The sequence below is a fragment of the Pleurodeles waltl genome, chromosome 7 (genome assembly GCF_031143425.1).
Source record: "Pleurodeles waltl isolate 20211129_DDA chromosome 7, aPleWal1.hap1.20221129, whole genome shotgun sequence".
NCBI classification, from domain to species: Eukaryota; Metazoa; Chordata; class Amphibia; order Caudata; family Salamandridae; genus Pleurodeles; species Pleurodeles waltl.
Genome location: NC_090446.1, coordinates 1,469,202,750 through 1,469,216,829, shown reverse-complemented (window position 1 = coordinate 1,469,216,829; position 14,080 = coordinate 1,469,202,750). Strand labels below are relative to the sequence as shown.

At 48.5% G+C, this 14,080-nt stretch overlaps 1 long non-coding RNA gene across 1 annotated transcript in view; it reads right to left on the bottom strand.

Annotated features, from left to right (window-relative positions):
- Nucleotides 1-9,347, bottom strand: part of LOC138247439 (uncharacterized) — a 48,876-nt gene extending 39,529 nt beyond the window's left edge. The window contains exon 1 of the long non-coding RNA XR_011194507.1: nucleotides 8,799-9,347. This is a non-coding gene — a long non-coding RNA (uncharacterized lncRNA). The remainder of the gene's footprint in view (nucleotides 1-8,798) is intronic.
- Nucleotides 9,348-14,080: the final 4,733 nt, after the last annotated feature.

Below are 14,080 nucleotides of genomic sequence, written 5' to 3'. Positions count from 1 at the left end.
AACTTTACATCTACACCCCGTAATCCCCGGGAAGAACACAAGGACAAAATGAAGTGAGTCAAATCAGTGATATATTAGAAATAGGCAGATATACGTAATGAATAGAAAAACAGTATTTACAAAAATATACAATATGTACATAAGGCTGTACATTGTCCTTCCCAAATGGAGAGAATACGGAGAGAACACTGCAGGGGCGTCAGGTCGAAAACACACAGGCACCTCAGGGGGACAGGCAAGGGGGTCACCTCAGCCGGAAGTTGGGACAACGCCACTGCTCCTGGAGGGTGCTCCATGCCTACAGCGATGTCCTGGGGAGTGCAAAGCCACAGTCTCTCAAGTGGGTGGTTTGCCCACTGCTTGGTCCTGGGGAGTGCAAAGCCACAGTCTCCCAAGTGGGTGGTTTGCCCACTGCTTGGTCCTGGGGAGTGCCAAGCCACAGTCTCTCTAGTGGGTGGTTTGCCCACTGCTTGGTCCTGGGAAGTGCAAAGCCACAGTCCCTCTAGTGGATGGCTTCTCCGCTGGTTCTGGAGAGAGCCTTGTGCCCAGTGTGCTTCATCCTGCCAGGGAGGGGGTGAGTGGATGCATATCCCCACTGGTTCTGTAGGAGGCCTTGTGCCCAGTGTGCTTCATCCTGCCAAGGAGGGGGTGAGTGGATGCAGATCTCCACTTGTTCTGGAGGGGGCCTTGTGCCCAGTGATGCAGCACTTGGGGTGTGGCAGTTCACATTCCCTCCCCTGGGTGTCTGAGGCATGAGATTTGCAGGGACCAGGTTGCATGATAGTCCATGGAGGCAGGGCTAGACTCCATCCGGCGGTGGCTAAGGCTGCAAACTGGTGGTAGTGCCGGTGCTGGTGGGGGTGCTGCCAGTGGTGGTGGGAGGCTCCAGCCCGTCTCCTGCAGCCTCAGACGGCTGCCCACTGGGGCTGCTGCTGCTGGTAGTGGTCCTACTGTCAGCGGTGCAGGTGGTGGTGCTTGCGGCAGTGCTTGCGGCGGGGCTGCTGGTGGTGCTGGCCGTGGTGCAGGTGCCAGTGCTGCCAGTGGTTGAGGGAGGCTCCAGCCCTTTTCCTCCAGCCTCAGATGGCTGCCCACTGGGGATGCTGCTGCTGACAGTAGTGGTGCTAGCTGCGTTGCAGGTGCGGTGCTTGCGGCGGTGCTTGCAGCGGGGCTGCTGGCGGTGCTGCTCGCAGTGCAGGTGGAGGGGCTGGCAGTTGTGCTGGTGGGCACCAGGCGCTCACCTGCAGCCTCCAACGGCTGAAGTGCCTTGCTTGGGTTTTGTGCCCCTTCCTCACTTTGGCAGATACTGTTGTGACCTTGACTCTGGCAGCTGGAGTTTTGGAGGAGGCCTTGCTGGGTAGGTCGTGCTCCTTGCCCTTGCTGCATGCTGTCCCCTTCTTCACCTTGGCAGGTGGCAGAATGGTTTTGTTCTTTGCAGGGGTTGTTGGCACACTGGCTGGGCTGACGGTTGCCCCCTTTGAGCCTCTGTGAGTTGCAGGTACCACAGCGGACACCGACTTGGTGGCTGAGGTGCTGGCCTGGTGTCTGGACACCCTGGCCCGAGGGGAAGGATGGGTGGGAGGGGTAGGGAAGAGATCAATGTTTGCCAGGAAAAGCTTTTTAGACACACTGGGGGGGGAGAGGGAGAGGGAGAGGGTTTGGGAGTGGAGGAGGAAGAGGGAGTGGTTGTAGGAGGTGTCTGTCTGCTGAGTTTGGGTGAAGGTGCATGGGCTGGATGCTGTTGTGAGGTGGATGGTGGTTGGGTGGGTGGGTGCTTGCGTTTGTGTACTTTGGGAGGAGGGGTCACAGACACACTGGGAGAGGACACAGGGGACTTGTGCATGGATGTGGGGGTGGTGACTGCCAGTGAGGGGTGAGTAGTGATGGGCGTGCTGGTGATGGAGGTTGTGGATGAGGATGTAGTGCATGCAGGTGTGAGTGGAGATGTTACTGGGAGGGAGGTGGATGAGGAGGAGGAGGGGACACAGTGGAGGCAGTGGATGTTGGTGTGTCTGCATGGGGATGGTGCTTGTGCGAGTGCCTGTGGGATGATGTGTGGTGCTTGTGTTTGCCTAAGCCACTTCTGTGTGTTGATTTGGGTGAATTCTGGTCTGAAGGTGTGCTTGGGATAGGCTGGGGTTAAGGGGACTGGGACTGGGCAGAGGAAGTTGGAGGGGGGAGGCTAGAGACAGGGACAATGGCTGCCATCAGTGCGGAGGCCAGAGCCTGAAATGCTCTCTGTTGGGCCACCAGAGTGAATGCCCTCCAGGTATGCATTTGTTTGTTACAAATGCCTCTCAACACCCTGGATGGCATTCAGAATGGTTGACTGCCCAACAGTGAGGGATCTCAGGAGGTCAATAGCCTCCTCACTGAGGGCAGCAGGGCTGGCTGTGGCAGGGCCTGAGGTGCCTGGGGCAAAGGAGATGCCCACTCTCCTGGGTGAGCAGGCACGGGAAACACGCTGAGGGGCTGCTGGGAGGGCGGTGCTGGTAGGGGGAGCTGGCGGCTGTACCTGTTGTTGGGGTGGGCACAGAGGTGTCCGCCACTGCCAGTGACCTTCCATCAGAGGAGGAGTCGCTGTCAGTGTGCTCCCCCCCCCTGTCCCTGTTGTGGTGCTCCCGTTGCCCTCCATCCCACTAATGCCCTCACTGTCGGTGGATTCGGCCTCCAGGCCCATGTGGGATGCAGCTCCCTCCATCGCCGGTGCCTCTGCTCCTCCGCCAGATGATGCTAATGCACACAAGGACAGGGTGACAAAACAAAAAGGGTGGGGAGAGACAGAGGATACACTTGGTCAATGCAGGCAATAACACTACCGTTGGCGTACACAACACACAGGGAGCAGCACTATGCACTAGGCCATGCCCAACCATTTACTAAGATAGTCACCAGCCCATGGGGTAGAATGCCTAATGCCATTAGCTGCAAACTCAAAACCCACAGGACCCTGCCCAGTAGTAGATGCCCACTAACACTATTGGGGTAGGAGTGCTTCAGAGCCTGCCAAACAAGGGATCTACCCTGCCATCTTCGCCCTGGCCTAGGGGCACCCATAGCCCACATCCCCCACCCAGGTACCTCTTAACATGCGCAAAGTCAGGATTCAGAATCTGTACTCACCCCCTTGTGGCTGCTGTGATGCCTTCAAGCACCCATCCAACTCCGGATAGGCCACTGCTAGGATGCGGAACATCAGGGGTGTCATGGTGCGACGGGCAACCCTTCCTTCTTGGGAGGCCAGCCCCAGCTGGGCCTCCGCCGTATTCTTTGCCCAGCGGCACAGGTCCTCCCACCTCTTGCGGCAGTGGGTGCTCCGCCTGTCAAAGACCCCCAGGGTCCACACCTCCTTGGCGATGGCACGCCAAATACCATTTTTCTGGTGGGTGCTGCCCTGCATGGCAAAGACAGCAGAAAAGGAAATTAGTCAACTGTCCGGGCCGTCACACTCATGGCCCACCATATCCCTCCCATCCCCTGACGCACATATATTGACCACCTTACATGCAGCACTCTGGCCAGGACGCTGCTGCCACCCTCCACATGTGGCTTACATACACAGCACTCCATACATTCATGGCCCACGCATCATGCTCACAGTGTACTCACCTGTTTGTCTGGAGGACCGTAGAGTAACGTGTACTGGGGTAGGACCCCATCCACCAGTTTCTCCAACTCCTCCGCAGTGAAGGCAGGGGCCCTTTCCCCAGACACATGAGCCATTGTCGCTTCCAGACACAGGTCACAGCAGCACTTGCAGTGTAGGTCCTCTCCTGTTGAAGGTCAGGTAGCAAGTGAATGAACAGATAGAAAATGGCGGTGACGTTCATGGCGGTGCGTACCATCATTGCCGGCATACATCGCCATTGGCTCCTGGAACCCATAGGGCCTACTGATAATCAAAGCGAAGTTGCGCTGCGGTCTTCGACCGCCTACCACGATGGCGCACAACGCCAGCTCAGTTACCTCATTTTCACTTGTCCCTCCTCACAGGTCAGGCAGCCGCCATTTCAGGGGGGCACAGGGCATGGCACCTAACTGCGTCACAGCAGACATTGGCACCGCAACTGATTTTCGGATTCACATCTTGTTTCTGTAAAGTAAACAAATCATCATTAGGGCAATAGATGTGGGAATATGACCCTCTGCTCACCGTTTTCTTCCATAGGCTTTAACCGCTGAGGCTGAATATGAGATTGGGGTATCCTCCCGTGTACAGACCCCTGGTGGGCCTTGCACCAATGGAGGACATACACATTATCATAACCTACAGACTTGATCGTTCCACAATCCAAGAACTGTGTGCACAATTGGAGCCAGACCTGATGTCAGCTATCCGCCAGCCCACAGGTATCCCCCCTCTAGTGCAGGTCCTGTCAGTGCTCCATTTCCTGGCTAGTGGTTCTTCCAAACAACAGTGGCTATGGCATCAGGGATGTCCCAGCCAATGTTCTCCAACATGGTGTCCAGAGAGTTGTCTGCCCTGCTGAAACACATGCGGAGCTACATCGTTTTCCCTCAGGTGAAGGATTTGCCTACAGTGAAAGCTGACTTTTAAGCCCTGGGACATATCCCCAACATAATTGGTGCCATTGATGGTACACATTAGGCACTTGTCCTCCCCTCAGAGAAATGGACAAGTTTTCAGGAATAGAAAAAGCTAACACTCCATGAATGTGCAGATGGTATGTTTGGTGGACCAGTACATCTCCCTTGTGAATGCCAAATATCCTGGCTCTGTGCATGACGCCCTTATCTTGAGGATTAGCAGCATCCCATATGTGATGGGCCAACTTCAGAGGCACCAGGTGTGGCTAATATGTGAGCCCAAGGTCCCACACACTATGAGTAGGTATCTGGGTATGGGGTTGTCCCTAAGGGTTAGTGTGTGTCTAACAGTTGTCCCTCAATATTTGCAGGTGACTCTGGTTACCCCAACCTCTCATGGCTACAGACCCCAGTGAGGAAGGCCAGGACAAGGGCAGAGGAACGTTACAATGAGGCACATGGGCATACAAGGAGGATTATTGAAAGGACCTTCGGCCTCCTGAAGGCCAGGTTCCGGTGCCTCCACCTGATAGGTGGGTCCCTGTACCACTCACCCAAGAAGGTGTGCCAGATCATCGTTGCATGTTGCACAACGTAGCCTTGAGACGCCATGTGCCTTTTCTGCAGGAGGATGTGCGTGGGGATGGTCTTGTGGCAGCGGAAGAGCCTGTGGACAGTGAGGAAGAGGAGGCAGAGGAAGAAGATGTTGACAACAGAAGCAATATAATTCAGCAGTACTTCCAGTGACACACAGGTAAGACACTGTAAGTTCACTTTACATTTCAGTTTTAAGTTGGACATTGTACATGGCAGCCTGTTTCCCTATGTCTATGGCCACTGACTGTACCCTTTGGCATCTTTATTTTCAGATCTCTGTGCCCCACTCTGGCTCCTGCTATGTGTACTGCTGCCCACCAAAGGTCATTCCCAAGTATATTTCACTGTACATTTGGGTTGCAATGCTTTGATAATGTTGTACTAATACATATGTGAATCATTTGACAGACTCCAGATTAGTATTGGTTCCAAGGGTATTTAACAGCTCATAAGTAGAGGGGGATGTGCAATGGGCTAGGCTGATGGCGGAGGAAAGTCCATAACAAGATGAGACAGAAGAGGAAATGTTACTTTTATGAATGTGTCTTGATTATCACTGATGTCATAACAACTTAGGTTGTCAATTAGAGCTACTATTGGTTGATTCGTAACCGCCCCATGTACTGACCAACCATAAACCTTTTGAAGATTAGTATAACAATTGGGGTAGGATTTTCTATGAGAGAGATTCTGAGAGATTCTAATAGAGGAGGAGAAGACAGTGAGAGTCGAGAGAGGGATTCTAAGATTCTTAGTTTGAATTCCTGATGGTTCGAGTCATACTAGCAATGCGGGTTTACCTGTCAATAGGCCCGATCTTCCGAAGACTTACCTGATGGTGTCCCTTTGCTGAAGTAGACTACATGTTGTTGTTCTATGGGCAATGTATGAAATCGCATTGTTATATGTGTCTCTTTTGCTTTGCAGGTGCCAGCTGCAACATACAGTTTAAATGCTGTATATTAACAATAATGTTTTTTTCTAGAATAACCCGAGTTTGTATGTTTTTCTAAATTTATGTTTCTAAATTCTTTTACATGAAGTCCAACATGTTGATGCTAATTTGTGATTAGTGAGGGAATTAACTTTTAAATGCTCAAGATTCATATTGACACTCTTTGTTTGTACTAATGTATTCATTACCATTATTACCAATTCTGGAGTTATTAATCAGTGTTATGATTTTGGAGATTATTTCTTTGATTGTTTTGATTAAACTCAGATACATAAGACGTTCTAATCAGCCACTATTGATTCTATATGTTTATCACTTGTGTTTGAGAGTTATTTTCGTGGTATTAGCATTGTTAATCTAGGGAAATAAATTCATAATTCTTCTTAATAAACTGGTGTGGTTATTGTTTGAGGTTTAGAATTCTAAATATGTTGTGTACTGTTGATAATCGCATTGCTCATTGATGACATCACCTCAATCCTTTGTCACTTCGATCCATTGACCTCTTGCGCAAGATCCACTATTCAGTTTAAGGAATAGCTAGGATTGCGTGGCGCTGCAGCAGGTGTTACATGTGACACGAGTCTTACCAGGAACGTGTTGACGCCATCAGATGCGGCAAAAAACAAAAGCTGTGGTACAGGTTTATTGAGAGACACTACAGGTGAATTTTGCGAAGATGCAAAATATCACCTGTCACACTAATGACAGTAATAAAAGATTATGCCTATGCAGCTCAATATTCTGGGTTCTATAGCTCAGAACAGAATGAAACATGTAGCATTACACCATTACAGGCTACAGAAATCAAACTTGGAGGTAACACCACACCAGAAAGCAAGTATTAGCAAAGCCAATAGGTCTTGTCTATGCAAGAGCTATTGGCTTTACCAATGTGTTCTAGCAACGTTGTACACCAGGGTGGCTGCTGTTCAGCACGGTTAAAATTTAGTGGTGTAGAGGAGATTGGTGTGGAGTGGAGAGTCGTAGAGTGGAGTGGAGTGTTGTGACGTGGGATGTCCTAAGGTGGAGTTGCGTAGAGTGCAGTGGTGTGGAGATGAGTCGAGTAAAGTGGAGTAGAGTCGAATGGGTGGAGTAGAGTGTTGTAAAGTGGTGTGACATAGAGTCAAGTACAGTGGAGCGGCATAGAGTGGAGTAGACTGGAGTGTAATGGTTTAGAATGGTGTAAAGTGGCGTAGAGGAAGTTGTGCAGAGTGGAGTAGAGTGGAGTGGTGTAGAGTGCCATAGAGTAGCATATAGTGGAGTGGCATAGAGTGGAATAGATTGTTGTAAAGTGGAGTGATGTAAAATGAAGTGGTGTAGAGGGAGGTGATGTAGCATAGAGTGGAGTAATGTGTTACAGAGTGGAGTGGTGCGGGATGGAGTGGCATGGCGTAAAGTGAAGTGGAATAGAGTAGTGTAAAGTGTCATAGAGTGGAGGAGAGTAGAGTGGAGTGGCATAAAGTGGCATACAGTGGAGTACCATGCAGTGGTATCCAGTGGAGTAGTGTGATGGAGTGGCATATAGTGGAGTAGAGTGTGGTACAGTAGTGGAGTTTTGCAGAGTAGATGTCATACAGTAGAGTAAAATAGCATGGAGTGTAAAAGAAGGAATTACATTGGAAGGTGTAGAGGGCAGTGGCATAGAGTAGTGTAGAGTGTTGTATAGTGTTGTATAGTATTGTAGAGTAGACTGTTGTAGAGTGGGGCATCATAAAGTGGACGGTCATAGAATGGAGGTTTGTAGAGTCGTGTAGAGTGTGGTTGAGTGGAGGGTTGTAGTGGAGTGAAGGGTCATAGATTGTAAGGTCGTAGAGTGGAGTAAAGTGTTGTAGAGTGAAGTGGCATGGAGTGGCATAGACTATAGAAAAGTGGAGTGAGGTGTTTTGTCATAGAGTGGAGTGGGATGGAGTGGAGTAGCAGAGAATGGAGTTGAATAGGGTTGCCTAGAGTCAAGTGGCAGAGAGTGTCATAGAGCGGAGTGTTGGAGAGTGGCATAGTGTGGATTAGAGTGTCATTGAATGGTGTAGAGAGTCATACAGTGGCGTGGAGTAGAGTGTTATATAATGGAGTAGAGTGGAGTAGAGTAGAGTGGTGTAGAGTGAAGTGGCAGAGAGTGGAGTAGAGCACAATGGCGTAGCGCAGAGTGGAATAAAGTGTTGTAGAGTGGCATGGAGTAAAGTGGAGTGAAGTAGCATGTCATAGAGTGGAGTTGTGTAGAGGGGAGTAAAGTGGCATGGACTTCCACAGAGTGAAGTGTCATGAGGTGTCATAGAGTGGAGTGTCATAGAGTGGAGTGCCATGGGCTTGAGTGAAGTGGAGTAGAGTGTCATGGATTGGCATATCATAGAGTGGCATATCATAGAGTTGAGGAGAGTGCCACAGAGTGGAGTAGAGTGTCATAGAGTGGAGTTGCGTTGAGTGGTAGTGAGCTGCCATTACAGACAACACATCCCAGGGAAGCTTGCCTGCAGTGCGCTCTCTGGTAGGCTTTGACCTATAAACTGACTCTGCAGTATCGAAACTTAGCTGCCCATTGTCATGGATCCTGTAATGAGGGCCACATGCTATCTGCTCGCACCAGTAGATATATGTGAGGTGGGTGGGGTGGACGGTGGGAGAATTCTTTGCCTGATCATTCAACCTTCAGAGAGATGGCTTCTTTAGAGACATAGAGAATGGCCAAGGCCAATGAAGTTACCTTAAAGGAGAAGATGAGAGCTGCCAGCCCCAAAGGCAAGAAGCACCAAATCATGGTGAAGATGGAGTAGCCGATATGTTCTGGCTCGTAGAGCTGCTGAGGCATTGGTATCACGGTTGTGTGTGTGGTCACCACGGGCACAGCACCATGAATGAGCACAGCATTGTTTTGTGGGTATTGGTAGGTTGGGTGACCAGAAACCACCGTCTCATACGCTGGCGGCTGCCTTGGTATCGTTGAAGGATAGGGGTTGTACGCGGGAGGGCTGTATGCTGGAGGATGCTGGTGCTTTTCCGTTGTGTACATTCTTCAGATTTGTACTTCTTTTCTTCTTCCTCTAAGTCAATGTATAGATCTCTTGTCCGAGGTTGTACCACAAAGTCCTCTCTTCATTTCCTCCAGGTTTCTATGTAGCCAGTTTTAGTCGAATGCCTGGCCTCCTTCCACTGCCTCGCGTCCCACACACTCTGGTTGTATTCACTGGGAGTCTCTACAACAGAAACGAAAGGAAGTATTCTGTTTTCTGTGTTTACAACGGTTGCCCCTGGTGCAAAGTGCACAGTGAAGCACCTGTGTATAATTGTTTGGCAACTGTTTGACAGTATAAGTGCAGTCTCTAGTTCACAACGCTGCCATCGCAGCTATTGTTCAATACAGCCGTGCATACTCGTTTGTTGTTTTGTTCCTGCGCATGCTGCACAGATTGATTTCCTTTGGAGGGGATTTGAGACGTTTGCCTTCTTATGTTCTCTAGACACAATGCAGCAGGCTCTCCTCGAGGTTAAGTGGGGGTCTGGCCCCACATCTACTCACTGGACCCCTGACCTCCCGCCCCACTGACCTCCAACTAGTAGATTTACTCTGGGTGAAGCATGTCAGCTGTACACAGACCAAATTAATTCACTTTACCATGTTATCGGTTCCTACACCCGACTACAGCGCATGGAGCAAATGCTACTGGAATTCTAGTACCTTGTAAATACACATTAGAGTTCCTTGCAGTCCAACCAGGTTTTGCTCAGTTATTAATCTCCTCCCCCCCGCCACCCCCCCCTAGTAAAAGTTGAAACAGAAAGCTGAATTAATAAAAAACATACTGGGTCTCTTCGGGGGCAAAAGGTAGTAATGCTTTAGGTAACATTACTTCCCTTCTGGCCACAAAGCATCGTAAATGCGAATAAAATTACAATTGTCAAACCCACAGTACCAGTACCTCCTTGGGTGGTCCTGTGCCCTTTGAGGACCGCAGAGCCTTAAGATGGGCATAGATTGGGCAGTGGCATCGACCATGTGAAAAGAAGGTCTGCGTGCTGGAGCTGACGTTTAGTTATGACGAGCAGGTACACAGACACGTCCAGCCCCTCGCCCAAGCAGCAGCTACCAGACTTGCAACACTGACAGTCAAAATCCTACATATTCCCACAAGGAATGCAGGGATGGGGTCAGACATCAGCACTGGACTAGCAGCAGTCTCTTATGGAGGGCCCAAACCTTACTTTACACTCATTTTATTAAGACAAATGCCCCCTTTTCTGGTCTGACCACTCAGTGCAAACCAGAGACGTTTAAGTATGAAAAGATTTCTACTCTCAGTGTCACTGACTTAAAGGTTAGACGATGCTATACGAGTGCACTTGTTTTAACAAAAAAAGTAAAAAAGATCATGAGCAGCTTGGTTAATTTATTAATACGAGTCAAGAAGCTCAAATACATTTCATTTCACAGCTATAAAAATGACAACACTGGAGAGTGGTTTGGCCCCAAACTGGATTTTTTGAGTGTTATTTATGCAGGTTGCAGGACCCCCAACTTGAGTTGTGCCACAATATATTTTCTTCCCAAGTGCCATGAGAGCATTGTAGAATGATTATTTGTAGTACAGCGATTTATGCAATTTCAAAGAACAAATAAAGTGACCTTATCTGTTCTCCCGATACACCAGGGCGACTCCTCCGCAGTGGCAAAGGAGGGTCGCCCTCCTGGCTAAGACCCAGCAGCAGAAAAATAAAAGGATGCTTCAATATCATTTTAATTTTCTGCTTCTGGCTCAGCCAGCTGTGAAGGGAGGGGCAAGGCTGGGCCATGGGAGGTGGGATGAGGAATCAAGTGCACTAAGTGCGCATGTGTGATTGGCTGGCCTAAGACGGCTGTGTAGTACACCGGGCTGGAGAAACTGAACAGGCCCCAGGGTTGTGTCTGAGCGGGAGTACAATCCACTCAGATCAATCCTGATGCTGCTTCCATGCAAGGTTTAGCATGAAGCAGCACCAGGATTGCTGGGGAGCCTGTTCTTGTGTCCCAGTAAAAGCTGGGACATCAGACCAGGAAAGGAGTGTTGGAAAATGGGTTATTGGTAAGGGCAGGTAAGTACCTACACTTAGCAATAGGCCACTAACCTCCACTTAAGTCCAGTTAGGTCTCAGTAAATTAAACCTAGCTCAACCCATGGTAGCTTGGCAACGAACGACAAGGCTTAACATAGGAGACAACGCGTAAAGCATTCAAATATCCAAAAAACAGTAATTAAATAAAACAGGAAACTGATTAAAAATCAATGTATAAAAATAGAAAATATTTTTAGCTTTAAAATGACACCAAAACAAATAAAATCGGATAAGGGGAACCGGAGATGTGAATTTTTAAAGAATTAATGCTTTCTAACGCCTAGAAACAAAAAGCGTCAATCTGATCATCTGGTCGCACATCGACCGGGGCAAAGTCAAAGTTTAAGGTCGACCGCGATGGAGCCCGGCTCTGCTACAGCCCGCGGGAGGCTTTGATCAAAAGTTTACCTCAGGACTTAGTCGTTTTTCTGGAGATTTTCTTCAGCGCAATGAACCTGCCAGTCCAATCCGACTTCCTGGAACTCTTCCTCGGAAATGAGTCACGGGAGCCCTCAGTGGAGATTTTTACCTTCGTACTTAGTCGTTTTTTCGAGATGAAAATCCTTCGACGGGGCAAACCTGAATCTTGATCTGACGCCCTTGGAGCCCTCTTCGGATACACTGCCTGGGAGGTCCCGGTCAATTTCCTGCGTTCGGACTTAGTCACTTTTTGGGAGATTTTCTTCACCAAGACGAACCTGCAAGTCAGGCTGGGTTGCGGTTGAGGCAAGCCGGCTAGAGTTGCCGCGGCGGGTCGGTCCCTCTATGGAGCTTTTTTCCAAAAGTTCTCCAAACTTCTCCAAACTTCTGGATCTTCCTCCAGATGTTGTTTTAAGGTTCTTTTGACGTCCAGAGTTCACCCCAAGGTTCCAGAAGCTCTGAGATGCTCCTTGAGGGTCCGGACTACAACTCCCAGAATACACCTGGCGCAAACTCCTTTCTGGCCACTGGACAGTGGTCAGCTGGTTGGTTTCTTCAGGAGTTGGTGCAGGGGACTCTGGTTAGCTAATTGTCACCTGTAGCAAACAGGGAGTCCCTCCTTGAACCGGTTGAAGCCAGGCAAAGTCCTTCTTGTGGTGAAGCCCAAGTGTGCAGCTGGTGCAGTCCTCCAGAGTGCAGTGTCCAGGTGCAGGCCAGGGGTCCAGCAGGGCAGTCCTTCTTCTGTAGTTCCTCCTTGTTGGAATCTGATAGGGATCTGGTAGGGAACTGAGGTGTGGGTGCAGGTCTGCCAGTTTTATCCTTGCTCCTGGGTGAAAAACAGGGGGGGACTGGTTCTCCAATCAGGGACAGGGTCCTTCCCCCTGTGATGACCACTTCCTGGGAAGTATGGCAAAAATCAATCCCATGGAGCAACATTCCTCAAAAATCCATCATGGCTGAAAGTGATTTTTGGAGGTTACATCTGGATGAGCCCACCCACTGGTGTTGCTAAAAATCCTAAACACACCCTTCTCCTGCCCTCTCCTAATCTTATCTAGGGGGCACCTAATTGTCTGGGTTTGGAGGATGTGAGGGTGTTACTGGGTTGCTCCAAATGTCCTTCCCTACATTTCAAGACCAGTTTGGCAGCCCTCACCCCTTCCTGTTTCCCCATCTGCTGAGGGAAGATCTCCTCCCCCAGGCACATCTCTTGGTGCTTGCTTCCCCTGCTCCGCTCTGGTCCTCACTGAAACTGGCATCTGACGTCAGAAGGCGTCTGTAATTCTAGACTGGCAACACAGAAGGAAATTATGTGTGAGTAGAGACAAGTCTTCTCTTAACACTAAATTCATGAGTAGAATAATCTTTGTATACAATAATATGTAGTATATAATAATATGTAGGACTTTGGCTTCCGTTCTTAGGAGGACAAGATCCTGTAATTCCTGGAGTTTATTTTGTTTGTGGGGATCATGCATATTTCAAGTTGCCCAAAAGATAGTATGGTACATATTATTTAGGTGTAGTTTTCCCAAAGATTTATCATGTGGAACTTTGTAATGATCCTGTGTTGAAAATGAAACCCAGAATGAAATGAGGCACTAGTGGTGCTGAAATTGTGGGAGCCATTTTTGGTGCAGTGATTTCAACTGTAGGTGTAATCTTAAATGATGTCAAGTTTAGAAAATTGTCCACCATAGTGGGTACGTCATCCACAAGTACAGCTGTAGATACTGAGAAGATAGATATGAGATCTATGGCTTTGCAGAATCCTCTTGCACTAGACATCCTCCTTACAAAAAAGGCAAAGCCTGCAAAATTTTAAAGGTCCAGCAATGCTGCACTTATATCCCAGACAAGAGTGAGGACTTGAAGAAATACTGTCAGGCCAGATACCTTTTCACAAGAGTGAAATGGACACAACGTAATTCCCTACTTTCCAGCAAATCAAACGCACTCTAGAGAAGTCAAGCCTGACCCACCAGAACGAAGGGATGGATCTTGACCAAGACTAGCACCAAAGTTCCACCTTAGGATGTAGGTCATCTATTTTAGTTTCTAAAAACATAAATAACAAACCCGTGAACTTAGAACATTTAAATTGTGTTTTCTTTTCAATTATAATAACGTAACTCACTTTAGATTACCTTATCCCTTGTAGGTACTGGTTTCTGTAGGCTGGACTGCGCTATCCTAAGCAACTAGAAGACAGAACTCAAGATCATTAATTTAATAGATACATTTCACATATTATGTATAAGAATATAACGTTAATCTCTAACATCTACCTAAATGTTTAGGCTCTATAAATCTAGTTAGACAAATAACATGAGTCCTTTTGATAGTGAATCAAACTTCATATAAGGTTCATATACTTAAGTCACGTTTTGTCTCCTATAAAAGAATGTACATAATAAAACATTGCCCTTGCTGTGAATCACTCTTCATTAATCAATGTCATATGCAAGTAATAATGAC